The sequence below is a fragment of the Chionomys nivalis genome, chromosome 6 (genome assembly GCF_950005125.1).
Source record: "Chionomys nivalis chromosome 6, mChiNiv1.1, whole genome shotgun sequence".
NCBI classification, from domain to species: Eukaryota; Metazoa; Chordata; class Mammalia; order Rodentia; family Cricetidae; genus Chionomys; species Chionomys nivalis.
In genome coordinates, this window is record NC_080091.1 from 85300123 (window position 1) to 85313862 (window position 13740).

Here is a 13740-nt window from a genome sequence, read left to right on the forward strand (position 1 = left end):
TAACACTGGCCATGCAAGAGTGTTGATGACTTGTGTCTATGCCCTATGGCTATACAGGTCACAGTTAAGAATGATGCTACCACCAGAAAAGATTTCAGAACAGGAGAATAATGCACAGCATGCTGAGAATTGTGAATCCCAAAGTGTCACAACCCCAACTTATTCCTAAACCATGGATGCCTGAGCACAGAGACTGTGCTGCCTTTTATCCCGGATCTGTAGAAATTAAGCCATGTCATTCATTCTGCAGTCTTATTGATGACATAATGCAATGCTTGCCAAAGTTGAAGGGAAGGCAACATGACTCGATGGGAGGATCATTAAAATTTTGATCCCATATCTTGATGTTCACACAAAAATTTTGAAGTAAGGCTTCTGAGGGAACTAATCCATTATAAAAGCATGAAAATTGTGAGAATTTATATGTTAAACCTATTGAAATTAATATATTGCAATACATTTATTAATATGTTAAATATGGAATAAGCACCTTAAATCAAGCTCAAAATGAACAAATAATAGATCAGATTCCTGGTCCATGCAAGCATTGCAAATGGGACTATAATTGATTATATGATATAAAATCTTTGAGTTTGCTATTAGGAATCAATGTGTTCATTTTACTGAATTTTCATATAACAATTTACTAAGCATTATTTTGAAAGGGTAGACACTTCATGGCTATAAATATTCAACATTTATTTATTTGTGCATTCTGCCAGATGTTTTCTTTTGTACTTTATATGTTTTATCTTTTTCTGAAAGAAATGTTATTTTTTGCCAGTTCTTGTAAATTGAATGCAAGTCTTTATATTTGTTAATCATGCACTCTGATACTGAGCTATGCACTGCATTAGAAGTGTTCTGTTGAATTGGGTCTCACTATATAACCCAGGTGGTCATGAACGCATGATTCTCTTTCCTCAGACTCCCAAGTGCCTGAATTATAGGTGTTTGCCCCCATGCTTGGATCCAAAGAATTTTTTTAAATTTTTTTTCTTAAAAAATGTGTATGGGTGTTTTGCCTACATGTATGTCTGTGCACCATGTGTGTGCAGTGTCCACAGTGTCAGAAGAGGGTATTTGATTCCTGGAGCTTGAATTACAGTTGTGAGGTACCATGTAGATGTTGGGAAAATTGAACCTGGGTCCTCTGGAAGAGAAGCCAACACTCTTGGAGAGATCTAACTTTTCTTTTGCAAGTGGTTATCAATTGGAAGTTGCTTCTGGGTTAGGAATGGTGGCATGTGTTCACTTCTTTCAGGTCTAGGACCCCATTGGCTTGGACCTGTGCAGGCCCTGTGTATGCTGCCCGAGTCTCTGTGAGTTCATGTGTGCATAGATCCTGTTATCCTAGACCTGGAAGGAGGTGGGAGGTCCTTGGACTTCCCACAGGGCAGGGAACCCTGACTGCTCTTCGGGCTGATGAGGGAGGGGGACTTGATTGGGGGAGGGGGAGGGAAATGGGAGGCAGTGGTGGGGAGGAGGCAGAAATCTTTAAAAAAAATGCTTTCTTTTCATAAGGTCTTCTGTCTCCACTGGGTCTTATAGGATCTAAGTTACTTCATTCAGAATAATTTTTTTCTAGCTTCCATTTACCTGCAAATTTCGTGATTTAGGTTTTTTTTTTTAATAACCGAGTAATCTTCCATTGTGCCAATGTATATTTTGGTTATCCATTTATCTGTTGAGGGTTATCTAGGTTGTTTTCATTTTTTTTGGATATTATGAATAGGGCAGCAATTAACATGGTTGACTAATTGTCTCTGTGGTTGGATAAAGTGTCATTTGGATATATGCCCAAGAGTGGTATAGCTGGATCCCAAAGTAAATTAATTCCCATCTTCTTGAGGAATCACCACATTGATTTTTATAGTGTGTGTACCAGTTTTCACTCCCACCAGCAATAGATTATTCCCCTTACTGCACACACTTTTCAGTATAAGCTTTAATTTGTTTTGTTGATCTTGTACTTTCTGACTGTCTTAAGATGAAATCTCAAAAAGAGGAGGGATAGGGAAGATCTGAAGCTCACCCACCTGCCTTTTGGTGGGCTGTTTCTCTGGCAAGCTTGCCTGGCAGGTTCCCCCAGAGTGCCTGCTGCAGTTGGGGCCTGGGATAAAGGAATGAGTTGAGGGAAGGTAGGTAAGAGAGGATCTTTGTGAGTCACTGGAGATGGGGGTGTGGCTGGAGGGGAGGCTGCAGCAGCAGGTGGTTGCAGAGCTGGAGATAGACAGGGAGAGTGGATTTGGAGGAGAGGAGGAAGTGTGAAGATCTGCAGTTAGCTTACTTGTTTTCCTGGCCTGCATGCCTTAAATATATATAGTATCAAACCTGTAATTGAGACTGTACTTCTATCCCTGAAGGTTGGAAATGATATGTCAGTAAACAGGGAAGCTTTTTGTGTTTTTTTCTTTTTTTTTTTTGAATTTTTTCATTAACATAATTTTTGAATTGATCCTTGGGGAATTTCACATCATGCACCTCAATCCCACTCACTTCCCAGTCCCTCCATATCCATCCTTCATCCTTGTAGTGCCCCCCAAGGAAAACTAACAAAGAAATTATAAAAATAAGATAAAAATAAAAATGCAAATAAGAATATTAATTAAAAACAAAGACAAAACGAAATAATGCAATCAAGAAAAAAAGCACTTTGCTTCTCTCTTCTTTTGCCTTTACATCTCCTCTTCAATTGTAGTGGTATTGGGAGTGTCTGCGTATCATCAGTACATCCTTTTCTCCATACAGCTTTACCTGCAAATGTTCATTGTCTAATATGTTGTTGGTCAGGTCCATGGTCTGGCTTCTGCTTCACCATCAATATCGGACCTTCACTGAAACTCCTCTCAGACAGGAGGGAGAAAGCAAAAAGTACCTAGGCCTAAGTACTGCCGTTTTGATTTAAATAAGGTTTGTGTTCCCAAGCCCTAGGGGAGCTGAGAACTCCCCTATGACTGACCAGTCTCCCCCAACCACAGAACTAGTATGCATCTTTAGTTCTTTAGAAATATTATGGCTGTTCCTAAACACAGACGGAACAAATGAATCTGATTGGTTGGACTGAAAGACTTGCATTGAATGTCGGTTGACAATGATGGAAGACAACAAGGAAGCTCCTAATCTCTAAATCCTGATTGGTGAAAATTGTAACCGTAATTTGGCAACAAATGTTTGTGAATTTTATGCTTTTCAACATCACATCTGCCCCTGCTTGGGGCTATCAGGAGAAACAGGGCTCCGAGTTCTTGTCCTGCAGCCCTGATGAATCAGTGACCTGCTTATGTGGTGATTTATTAAAATCTTTGGAGCCTAAAAGTGTTGTCTCTTTCCTTCCACATGACACATAAGGGCTAAGTTTAACAGGGTATTCTGCAGTTGCATTGAGTTATGGAGATCCTGCAGGACCAGTCCCTTCACACACTGCAGATCATACATGGGTTAGATGTTGGTCGGTGTCCACATAAAGCCCTGAATGTTTCTGGGTGGAGCTGCGTTGTTCTGACCAGCCTGCTAGACCAGCCCCTCAGGTTTTGTCACGCCCATGGTGAAGAGAGAGACCATTAGCTCTCCGTGAGGGAGAGTGTGGCTCAGCGTGACCCTCATTCTTCAACGTGGCTCACACATGGTTCTCGTGAGTCCCTGTGGTAACACAAGCAGCAGACATCAACACAGACCCCATCTGTGGAAGGATCACGGACCCAGACATGGCCATAATCAGCAGCTTGAGCCTGGATATCACCACGGCCACGCACATGTAACTCAGGTCTCTCAGATAGGTAAACGCCCCACATAGTTTACTCCTATTCCTTCCACTTACCTGCCCCGCCCCCATCCACTCCTCAGCGAGGGTGAACTGAATCATCTACTGATGCTAGTGAGGATAGGTCTTGTATTTTAATGACCTTACCCTCCTTTTAAAGTTTAATTAGAATGCAGGGGGATAAAGAAGACCAGTTTCCTAGATATCTCAGTTTTAATGGATGGGCAGAATCTTATTATAGTTGTAGGTTCTTTGATGAAAATGGACCTTCTTGGTTTGAGGTCTTAGTTGTTCCCTCCCTTAACCCTGGGAAGGAGCTATTCCCTGACTCTGTCCCTTACTTTTCCTATGGGATGTTTGTCAAGAATTGTCTGAATTCATTCTAGCATGTGATCCCCTAGCTCTTGCCTTGGAGATTTTTCACCTTTTCTTGTTTTCTTCCTGTTGCTGTGTCTGGCTGGCCTACAGCTGCCTGGCTTTTGGTCCCGTGGGTGTCCCTTATTAACTCCTCCTTCTCTCATTCTTCTCCTCCTATTTATTCTCTCTGCCTGTCAGCCCTGTCTACTCTTTCTCTGCTTAGTTGTTGGCCATCCCAGCTTTTTATTAGACCGATCAGGTGCCACAGGCAGGGAAGGTCAAACAAACACAACACATCTTTACATAATTAAACAAATACAGCACAAACAAAAGTAACACACCTTTGCACAGTTAAAACAATATTCTACAGTATAAACAAGTCTCACATCTTTGCCTAGTTAAAACAGTATTCCTAAACGAATGTGTGAACTTATATATTTTATTTATAGTCACTAATTAAGGGAAGATTTATGTGACCAGAGAGATACTGAGTTTTCTTCACTAGACCAAACTGTGTGCTCTCTCTCATCTTTACTTTTACTGCAGGGCAACTTGGCCTTTCCTCATTGTAACATTGTTGCTTGCTTGCTGTCTGTCTTCAGAGTAGAATTGTTGGTGTTTCTGGGTGAGTCTGTGCACACTTTGTGTCTCTGTGTACTCAGCACTTTCTTGTGGGGGGCCTTGTCACTTATCTTTTGTTCTGCATGAATCACTGAGGTCGTCTCTATGTTGACCAGTACTCTGTCCCTGTCCTTAGATGTCCCACAAGGCTTCAGAAAGGAAGTCCAGACTCGTGTGATGGAATAGTGCTGGTGTTTCTACTGGCAGGTTTCTTTATCTAAATTTCTGTGACACTCTGAGTTTGCCACAAACATTCTGAAGGAATGAAAGATGGTCACTTTTGCTAAATATGCAAGGAAAAGAGAAGAAAGAAAGCAGGAATTTATTTTACCTTTGGCAGAGGCTTCGCAGGTCTGCAGTGGAGTCCTCCAACAAAATCAAAGTTTGGTAAGACAGGGTGAGGAAATTCTAAATCCCAGTAGGTTCGAATGAGCCATATATCTGCCTTCCCCATCATCTCAGAGAGGGTCGTGGGTCGTCCTGAAGAGGAATCAGAAAAGTGAAGGTAGAACAAAATTGTCAGGTAGAGATGGACATGCCATGTAGTCTTCTGAAAATATTTTTGATAATGTAGCCAGAGTTGTTTACAAGTGTGTGTGTGATTTTCGAAAAGATAACACATATGTGTAACAACCTTGGAAATTCATGATTACCAGATATCTAGATATGCCGTTTCAATATAATTAATGCCATTGTCTATGAATCTCATTTATAATACTCAGGGAAATGCCCCCTTAGAACTGGTTTACCCATTTTAGCTGCTGGAACCTTGATGTGTAGTTCTCTAAGGGAATTGAGAATTTTGTGCTGTTTTGTTTTGCTTCAACACACATATTCTGATGGAGCACAGGGTGATTCCAGTGTCACTGTGTAGGCAAAGTTGACCTTGAACTCCAGATCCTCTTCCTTCACATCTCAACTGCTGGGATTACAGATGTGTGCTGCCATGCCCAGTGTAAACATCTGTGGGGATTCTGTTTCAGAATTTCTTTTTAAGACAGAGTCTCACTGGACTGTCCTGGTTGACTTCCAAGAGAAGTTTGATTACCCCTGTGTCCCTTATCTTGTTACTACTCTTAAATTATGACTGAATGCATGTATACCTACGTTTGTAAATAATAAGCAAAGGTAAGTCATAGATTAGGGAATGAGACCTCTATCCCCTACTATTTTTCCTTTAAAAAAGAAAACATTTAAAACTCTATAACTAACAATGTCCATGCTCTCACTTGAACATTTTAGTGTTTACCTGTGCATGCAGCTGCTCTGAGCACGAGACCCTGATGGCAGGAGAGGGGTTTGTGGTGGGCCCGCAACTGAAAGGTCCTGAGAGCTGGGGCATGGCCAGAGCCCTATAAGCTGCCTCTGAGCACAATAAAGTTGACATTCTTGTATCAAGAAAAAAAAAGGTATTTACTTAATAGAATGTGTGTGTGTGTTTATGTGCATGTGCATGCACTGTTTATGCGTGTAGAGCTCACAGGCCGGAGGACATTTGTAGGAAGTCATTTTGTCCTTTCATTTCTTATGCCCCATGGATGGGTTTAAGATCTTCAGATTTTTGGAAGGATGTGCCTTTACCTGGTGAGCCATTTGCTGGCACCATTAATAGTTTAAAAGAGAAGAATTTTAGACACCTGGTGACTGAATTTGGATTCTCTATAATCTTTCATTCATAAACTTGCTGTGTCTGAGACAGAGATGGTGTGTGTCACAAATGTGAAAAAACTCATTATGTAAAGTCAGAAAGTTTTCAAATTTTAAATAAAATTACTAATTATTTTAGAAGTGATAAGTTCTCCATGCTGTATAGGTAACCATGGTAGAAATGTCTGTTAATCTTCAATCTATATGTCTGTTGCTCGAGAGGACATTGAATGAGTTTAAAATAATTATTTTAGGGGTCAGCCAGATGGTCCAAAGGGTTAAAGCATTTGCTATGCAAGGTGGCAAGCATGCTTCCATCCTGAGAATATATGTGAGCATGTAAAGAGAATAGACTCCAAGGTGTCCTCAAATTCCACTTGTGTGCCTAGATACACAATCCCCCAGTCAGTGCACAAATAGATAATAATGATACTAATGATGGTGATGATGATAAGGATACATTTCACTCCAGGTAAAACTGTTCTAAAAAGATGAGATAAAATAGTAAATGCCTATGTACTTGCTTAAAAAGCCCACAAAGCATTGCTTGGTGCGTATGTATCATTCGTAAGTGTCTTGGCAAGTCATAGACAAGGCTTTCTAATTTACCATTGGGACATAGGCTTTTATACAGTTTTGAATTAGGCAGATAATTTCACAGGTTTTTTACATTTTTACTGATGACTGTCTATCCTGTTGTTTCAAGTTTACTTTCAATGACACAGCAAATTTTGAATACAACAATCCCAGATGACCATTGCACTTATCCAATACTTCACTGTAAAACTGATTCCACCTCTTCTCATTAAACATTTGTAGCCAAAAGTCAAAAGAAAGCACATAGATTAGATTTTGTACCCTCTCCATGAATGTCATTCGATCACTCAATTCTGACAAAGCAACAGGCACATAGGAAGGAGGTAGTGGCAGTCCTCCACTGTACGAAGCCAGGAAAGAATCGGTATCTTAAAAATTTCAGCCAGCAGTTCACCACAGGGTAGGAATGGATCTGCTACTAGGACATCAAAGCTTGAATTACTTAGTTTTGTCATTAGTTCCTTGTTTAAAACTGCATCTTTGCAGAAATGCTCAAAATATTCTGACTCGAACAAAAACAGTTCTTTCAACATAAAACGTATCCCAAAAATGATTGCTTTGGCAGCTCATAAATGTGTTTGTTGAAGGCTTCTTTGAAAAATTCTTAAGCATCAGTCATGGAAAATGATGCAGGATATGTTTCAAATTCATAGCAAATGTGTTGCCAACTTCATAAGAAAAGTAAACTGAAGGTCTCAGAACAGTCACTCCATGGCCCTTCTTCACAAGCTCTTCTAGGATTATCCTTAGGTTGAGCCAATGGCTGAATTCCACTGGCCACACCAGCACCTTCCCACTACTTCCAGACCCAAAGAAGCTACTCAGCTGTAGTAGGAGCAGGGCTACTGTCATTTTCATAGACATCTTGGTTAAGTTCAGAGTTGCCTTTCAAATGGTGATTTCTCGACTCTTACAGATAAAGAAAAGAGTAATCATTAGTTAAAGTATAACTTGTATCCACCAAAGCAAATAGAAATGAGATAGTCATAGTCTCTGGATGCCAAGTGCAAAAACCAGAAGGCAGATGTGATCATGTGAAATGACTACAGATTCTCAGTGACCCTGAATGAGTAATTTGTCTTTGATATGCTAGAGATTTTAAAACATTTTTCTTAGAATAGTGAAAATAAACTTGTGCTGGCAGTGGTGGCACATGCCTTTAATCCCATCACTAGGGAAGCAGAGGCAGGCAGATTTCTGAGTTGAATGTCAACCTGGTCTACAGAGGAGTTCCAGGACATCCAGAGCTACACTAAGAAATCTGAAATCTAGTTTCAAAAAAACAGAAAGAGAGAGAGAGACAGACAGAGAGAGGGAGAGACACAGAGAGAGGAAAAGAAAGGAGAGACAGAGACAGAGAAAGTCAAAATAAATTTGTCAAAAAATATAGGTTGATGTAAATCCTGAAATAAAAGCCACACTGCTGAGGTATATTTTCTTTCTTCATAGTTCAGTGACTTTTCCCCATGTGAATGTATATGATGTGTTAATCATGTATCACATAACTCATCAATTTTAGATCTATAGTCCAGAGGTTCACAGCATAATCTCTGAAGTATGAATCAACCACTGTAATAAAGTTTAGAGAAGTACAATATCCCAGAAGTATGTACTATATTTTAACCTTTCCACTTGATTCAGACTTTGTCAACTGCTTATCTACTTCCTTATGTTATTGTTTTCTTATCTTGAGGATATCATATAAATTGTGTTAAAATATGGGTAATATTTTGTGATTGGCTTTTATATTTCCAAAGTATTTTTTTATTATTTGAAAATGGATTTTATTAGGGAATAGTTGCAATAAAATATTTGTAAAATGGCCATTTCCCTTCAGGTACAGATTTCTAATAGAAATTTTTTCTTTAAACTTTTTCTTTAATACTTTTTGAATAAAAAATACCAATCCAAATTCCCACTCCTTCTCCTCCTTCCAGTCTTTTCCATCCCCCTCCCACTCCACTCCCTCCAATCCTAAGAGAGGGCAATGCACCCCACCCTGTGGAAATTCCAAGGCCCTCCCTACTACATCTAGGTTGGGCAAGGTATACATCCAACGAGAATAGGATCCCAAGAAGCTAGTACATGCAGTAGAGATAAATTCCAGTGTCACTATCAGTGGCCCCTCAGTCTGCCCCAACTGTCAACCATACTCAGAGGAGCTAGTTTGTTTCCATGTTCATTCACTCTCAGTCTAGTTGGTGTTGGTGTGCTACCATTAGCTCAGGCAAACTGTCTCAGTGGATGAACCCCTCATTGTCTTGGCTTCCTTGCTCATATTTTCACTCCTTCCACTCTTCAACTGGATCTTGGAAGCTCAGTTCAGTGCTCCAATGTGGGTCTTTGCCTCTGTTTCCATCTGTTGTTAGACAAAGGTTCTATGGTGATATTTGTTGTCTGAGTTTTCTGTCTTGTCCAGTCCCTGCAGTCGTTAAGCCCTAAAGAAGTCACACAGAGGTCTACATTAGTTATAAACTGATTGACCTATTAGCTCAGGCTTCTTATTAACTCTATAACTTATATTAACCCATTATTCTTGTCTATATTAGCCACATGGCTCAGTACCTTATTTGGTGAGGCAGTCACATTTTGCTTCTTCCAAGGCTGGGTCAGGACTGTGGACTAGGTCTTCCTTCTTCCCAGAATTTTCCTGTTCTCATTGACCCGCCTGGTCCTTGATCCAATGTGGTTGACTATATCCACATAAAACTTAAAAAGCTTAAAAAATTCTGGACACGAGAATACAGAGTTTAACATAGCTTTCTGCTGTTTGCTGGCGGAGTGCCACAGCTTTATTAGGCGAGATTTTCTGACTCAGCAGCAGCAGCAGAAAAAAACCTGCGCCATTTTAAAATGCTGGCTTTCTGGGCCAGGCTGCCAGTGCGACCTCTGACTATATTGGGCAAAAGTCAGGCTACAGAGCATTTGAATCGTGTTTGTGGGCAGCATGCTGCATGCGGCTTGCTTGATGGCAGCTTGAACAGGCAGTGTACCTGGAACTGGGGCAGTGTTCACAGCTCAGAGATTCCAGCAGCTCTGCTACACTAGACTGTGCAGAGGTAGCAGGAACTATTGTATATGTCATACTAATAGCACAGCTTAAGTTTTCCACTGAGCAGGCAAACAGGTAGTACCATATTACCCCTACCAATGGTGCAAAAAGTTGTTTTTAAGAAGTGCTTAGCATTTTAAGAAGTGCTCCTGGACAGTAAAGAATTACAGATTCACAATAAGACAGATTCAGACATAAAATAATGGGTCACAGTGTAGGATAAATGTACATAGGCTTGGAAGAGAGAAGGAAAAGAGTATAGAGAGTCGTAAAATAAAGTTAATGGTTCAAAAAAGGTAAAGTCTTTAATGAGACAGAGTACAGATAGTCATAGATTAGAATGAGTAAAGAAAAATAAGCCACGATGGAGAATACACAGAGAGTCTGGATTATGCATATTATTGTGTTTTCTTTGAATCTTTTGACTGTAAGGAGCTAAGCACAGAGAGAAATTTTATTGTATGTGCTGCTAAGCTAAACCAGAATATATCTACTAAAGGAATCATTGGTGCAGGACAATTGTCTATATTCTGTCAATTATATTTTAAATAAATGCTGATTGTCCAATAGCCAGGCAGAAAGTATAGACAGGAAGTAGAGGTGGGACAGTGAGAACAGGAGTATTCTGGAAAGAAGGAAGCTCTTTCCACAGTCCTGCCCAGACCACGGAAGAGGCAAGATGTGACCTACCCTGCCAAAAAAGGTACCCAACCATGTGGCTAACATATACTAGAATAATGGGCTGGTATACATTATAAGAGCTAAAATGAAACCTGAGCTAATGGGCCAATCAGTTTATATCTAATGAAGACTTCTGTGTGATTCTTTGGATGCTAAATGGCTATGGGAAATGGGCAGGACAGAAACCCCAACAAGCAGGCCCTCATGTTACAAAATGGCACCCACATGGCCAGCTGCATCCATGTAAAGCCTGACAGAGCTTGGGAAGTAATTCTGGGCAGAAAAGAATAAAGTAAAGTATGGCTTCTTGGTAGCAGCAATTTCTCGGGTCTGCTATGCTTGCTAGAGGCAAGCAAGTGCTCTCATTTAAGAGAGGCTTCCTCACTCAGCTTTAGCTGCAAAACCTTGCAGTCCTTTTAAGAGGTCCTGCCACAAAACTCTTACATAGTATTGGTGAAAATCCAACTGCATGCTTTTTGGCTTTCAGCTGTAACGGGTAAAAAGCTGCGCTGTTTTAAAATGCTGGCTTTCTGGGCTGCCCTGTAAGTGCGAACTCTGACTTTTTGAGACAGGAGGTCTGGCTACAGAGAGAACATTTGAGTGTTGTTTGTGGACACACTATTGCAGCTTGCTTGCTGGCAAGGACCTTGAAACACCTTAGAGTTGTGGCAATAAACATGGCTATGGCCAGTACCTCAGCCACAATGCTGAAATCTCAGAAAGCTAAGAAATGGGCTTGATCTAGCCATCAAAGACACAGATTTAATCCTCTCCATATTGCTTAGCAAATTAAAGACTCATGTGGTCAGAAAAATAGAGAGATATATACAGTAAAGAGAGATTCAAAAACAAACAACCCCCCCCCCCAAACCTCTAAATGGTTTACACTGTGTTAAAAGTATATGCAAGCTAAAGGTTAAAGTCCTTAAAATAAAAAAGAAAGAGAGTAGTTAGGTGTGGTGGTACACGCCTTCAATCCCAAAGCTTAGGAGGCAGACAAATCTCTGTGAGTTCAAGGTGTGGTAGCACACACCTTTAATCCCAGCACTTGTGAGGCAGAGGCAGGTGGATCTCTGTGAGGTCAAGGACAGCCTGGTCTATAGAGGGAATTCCAGGACAAAGATACAGAAAACCTGTCTCAAAAAGCCAAAAGTTAAAAGTAAAAATAAGAGAAATAGAGGTTAAAATAAAGCCACATAAAGATGAAAAATACACAGAGAATCTTGATACTGTATGTTGTTATGCTTTCTTTGAATTGTTTGAATGCTGAGGAAGGAGCAACAGCTGCTAAAAGATATTTACTTATAAATGCTGCTGAATTAATCCAAGATAGGTATTTTGAAAATACCTTGACTTCAAAATTGAAGTCAAGTATGTTACTTTGGAGAAGAGATTTTGCTTTTGTTTCCACAGGAAATGCGAGGCTATGGATTCATTCTGAGTTAAGAAAAATCAGGTTTGATCAAGGAAGACTACCTGAGAAATCTCCAGTAGGAACAGATGCCCCGGATATCAAAGTTCTACATCCAGAACAGATTCAAGACTGCTGCCTGAGATGATCAAGACTCACAGTATACTCCAGTCAGGACTTGATCATAATTCTAAATTTTCTTTAGGTTCCCATAAGATTATCAGTGCCTCCAACCAGCAGGAAGTAGCCTGGAGAACTACACCTACATTCCCCCAAAATGGATGTTCTTTTTTTTAAGGGGCAAGTGATGTGAGGAAATCATCTATATTCTGTCAATTATATTTTAAATAAATGCTGATTGTCCAATAGCCAGGCAGAAAGTATAGGCAGGAAAACCAGACAAGAAGTAGAGGTGGGACAATGAGAACAAGAGTATTCTGGAAAGAAGGAAGCTCTTTCCACAGTCCTGCCCAGACCACGGAAGAAGCAAGATGTGACCTACCCTGCCAAAAAAGGTACCCAGCCATGTGTACCTTTTTATTCTAGTATATACTAGAATAATGGATTGGTATATATTATAAGAGCTAAAATGAAACCTGAGCTAATGGGTCAATCAGTTTATATCTAATGTAGACTTCTGTATGATTCTTTGGGGGCTAAATGGCTATGGGAAATGAGCAGGACAGAAACCTCAGCAAGCAGGACCTCATGTTACACATCATGACTTCCAAATTTGGGTCTAAGGACATGTTGCTTGGGAATAAAGGTTCTTATTTTGTTTTCACAAAAGAAGAGAAACTATGGATTGCTTCTAGACCAATATGGTATGATAGACCACATCCCCCTGAAAGGTTGCTGTGAACACCCTCAAAAAATTACGCACGTATTCCACATAAAAATATAAAACAGAAACCATAATATACAAGGAGAATACAAATAATATTTTTAAAAACTGCCCAAACAAGACTTTGAGACTAAAAATAAAAAAAAAATACTCTACAAAAATATCATGGAATTTGTTTGGGGATGGCCATTTAATTCTGGGCATGGGGTCTACCTTTAAGTGTGATTTATATATTCAGTGAGATTATAATGGAGAACATTAATTATTTTGAGAGCATTATCAATTGGAGACTTGAATAATCAATACCAAGACTTTAACACCTTAATATAAATGAAGCAGAAGAGCTAAAAATAACTCGAGGAGAATGTATGAGATTCTTAAAGAAGAAATTAAAAATTCCCTTAAAGAAATGGAAGAAAAGACAAACAAAAAATTGGAAGAATTAACAAATCCCTTAATGAAAACCAAGAAAAAAACAATTAAACAGGTGAAAGAAAAGGTTCAAGACTTGAAAATTTAAATAGAGACAATAAAGAAAACACAAACTGAGGGAATTCTGGAAACAGAAAATATGGGAAATCAATCAGGAATCACAAAAGCAAGCATAAATAGCGGAATACAAAATCTGAAAGAGAGAATCTCAAGTATTGAAGATACAATAGAGGAAATAGTCTTATGATTAAAGAAAACATTAAAACTAACAAAAACTAATCAAAACACTAAACATACACAATAAAGAAAGAATATTAAGAGTTGCAAAGGAAGGA

The 13740-nt window shown here is 39.6% G+C and overlaps 1 pseudogene; it reads right to left on the reverse strand.

Annotated features, from left to right (window-relative positions):
* Positions 1 to 3619: 3619 nt before the first annotated feature.
* Positions 3620 to 7849, reverse strand: LOC130876366 (UDP-glucuronosyltransferase 2B31-like; annotated as a pseudogene).
* Between the last annotated feature and the right edge of the window lie 5891 nt (positions 7850 to 13740).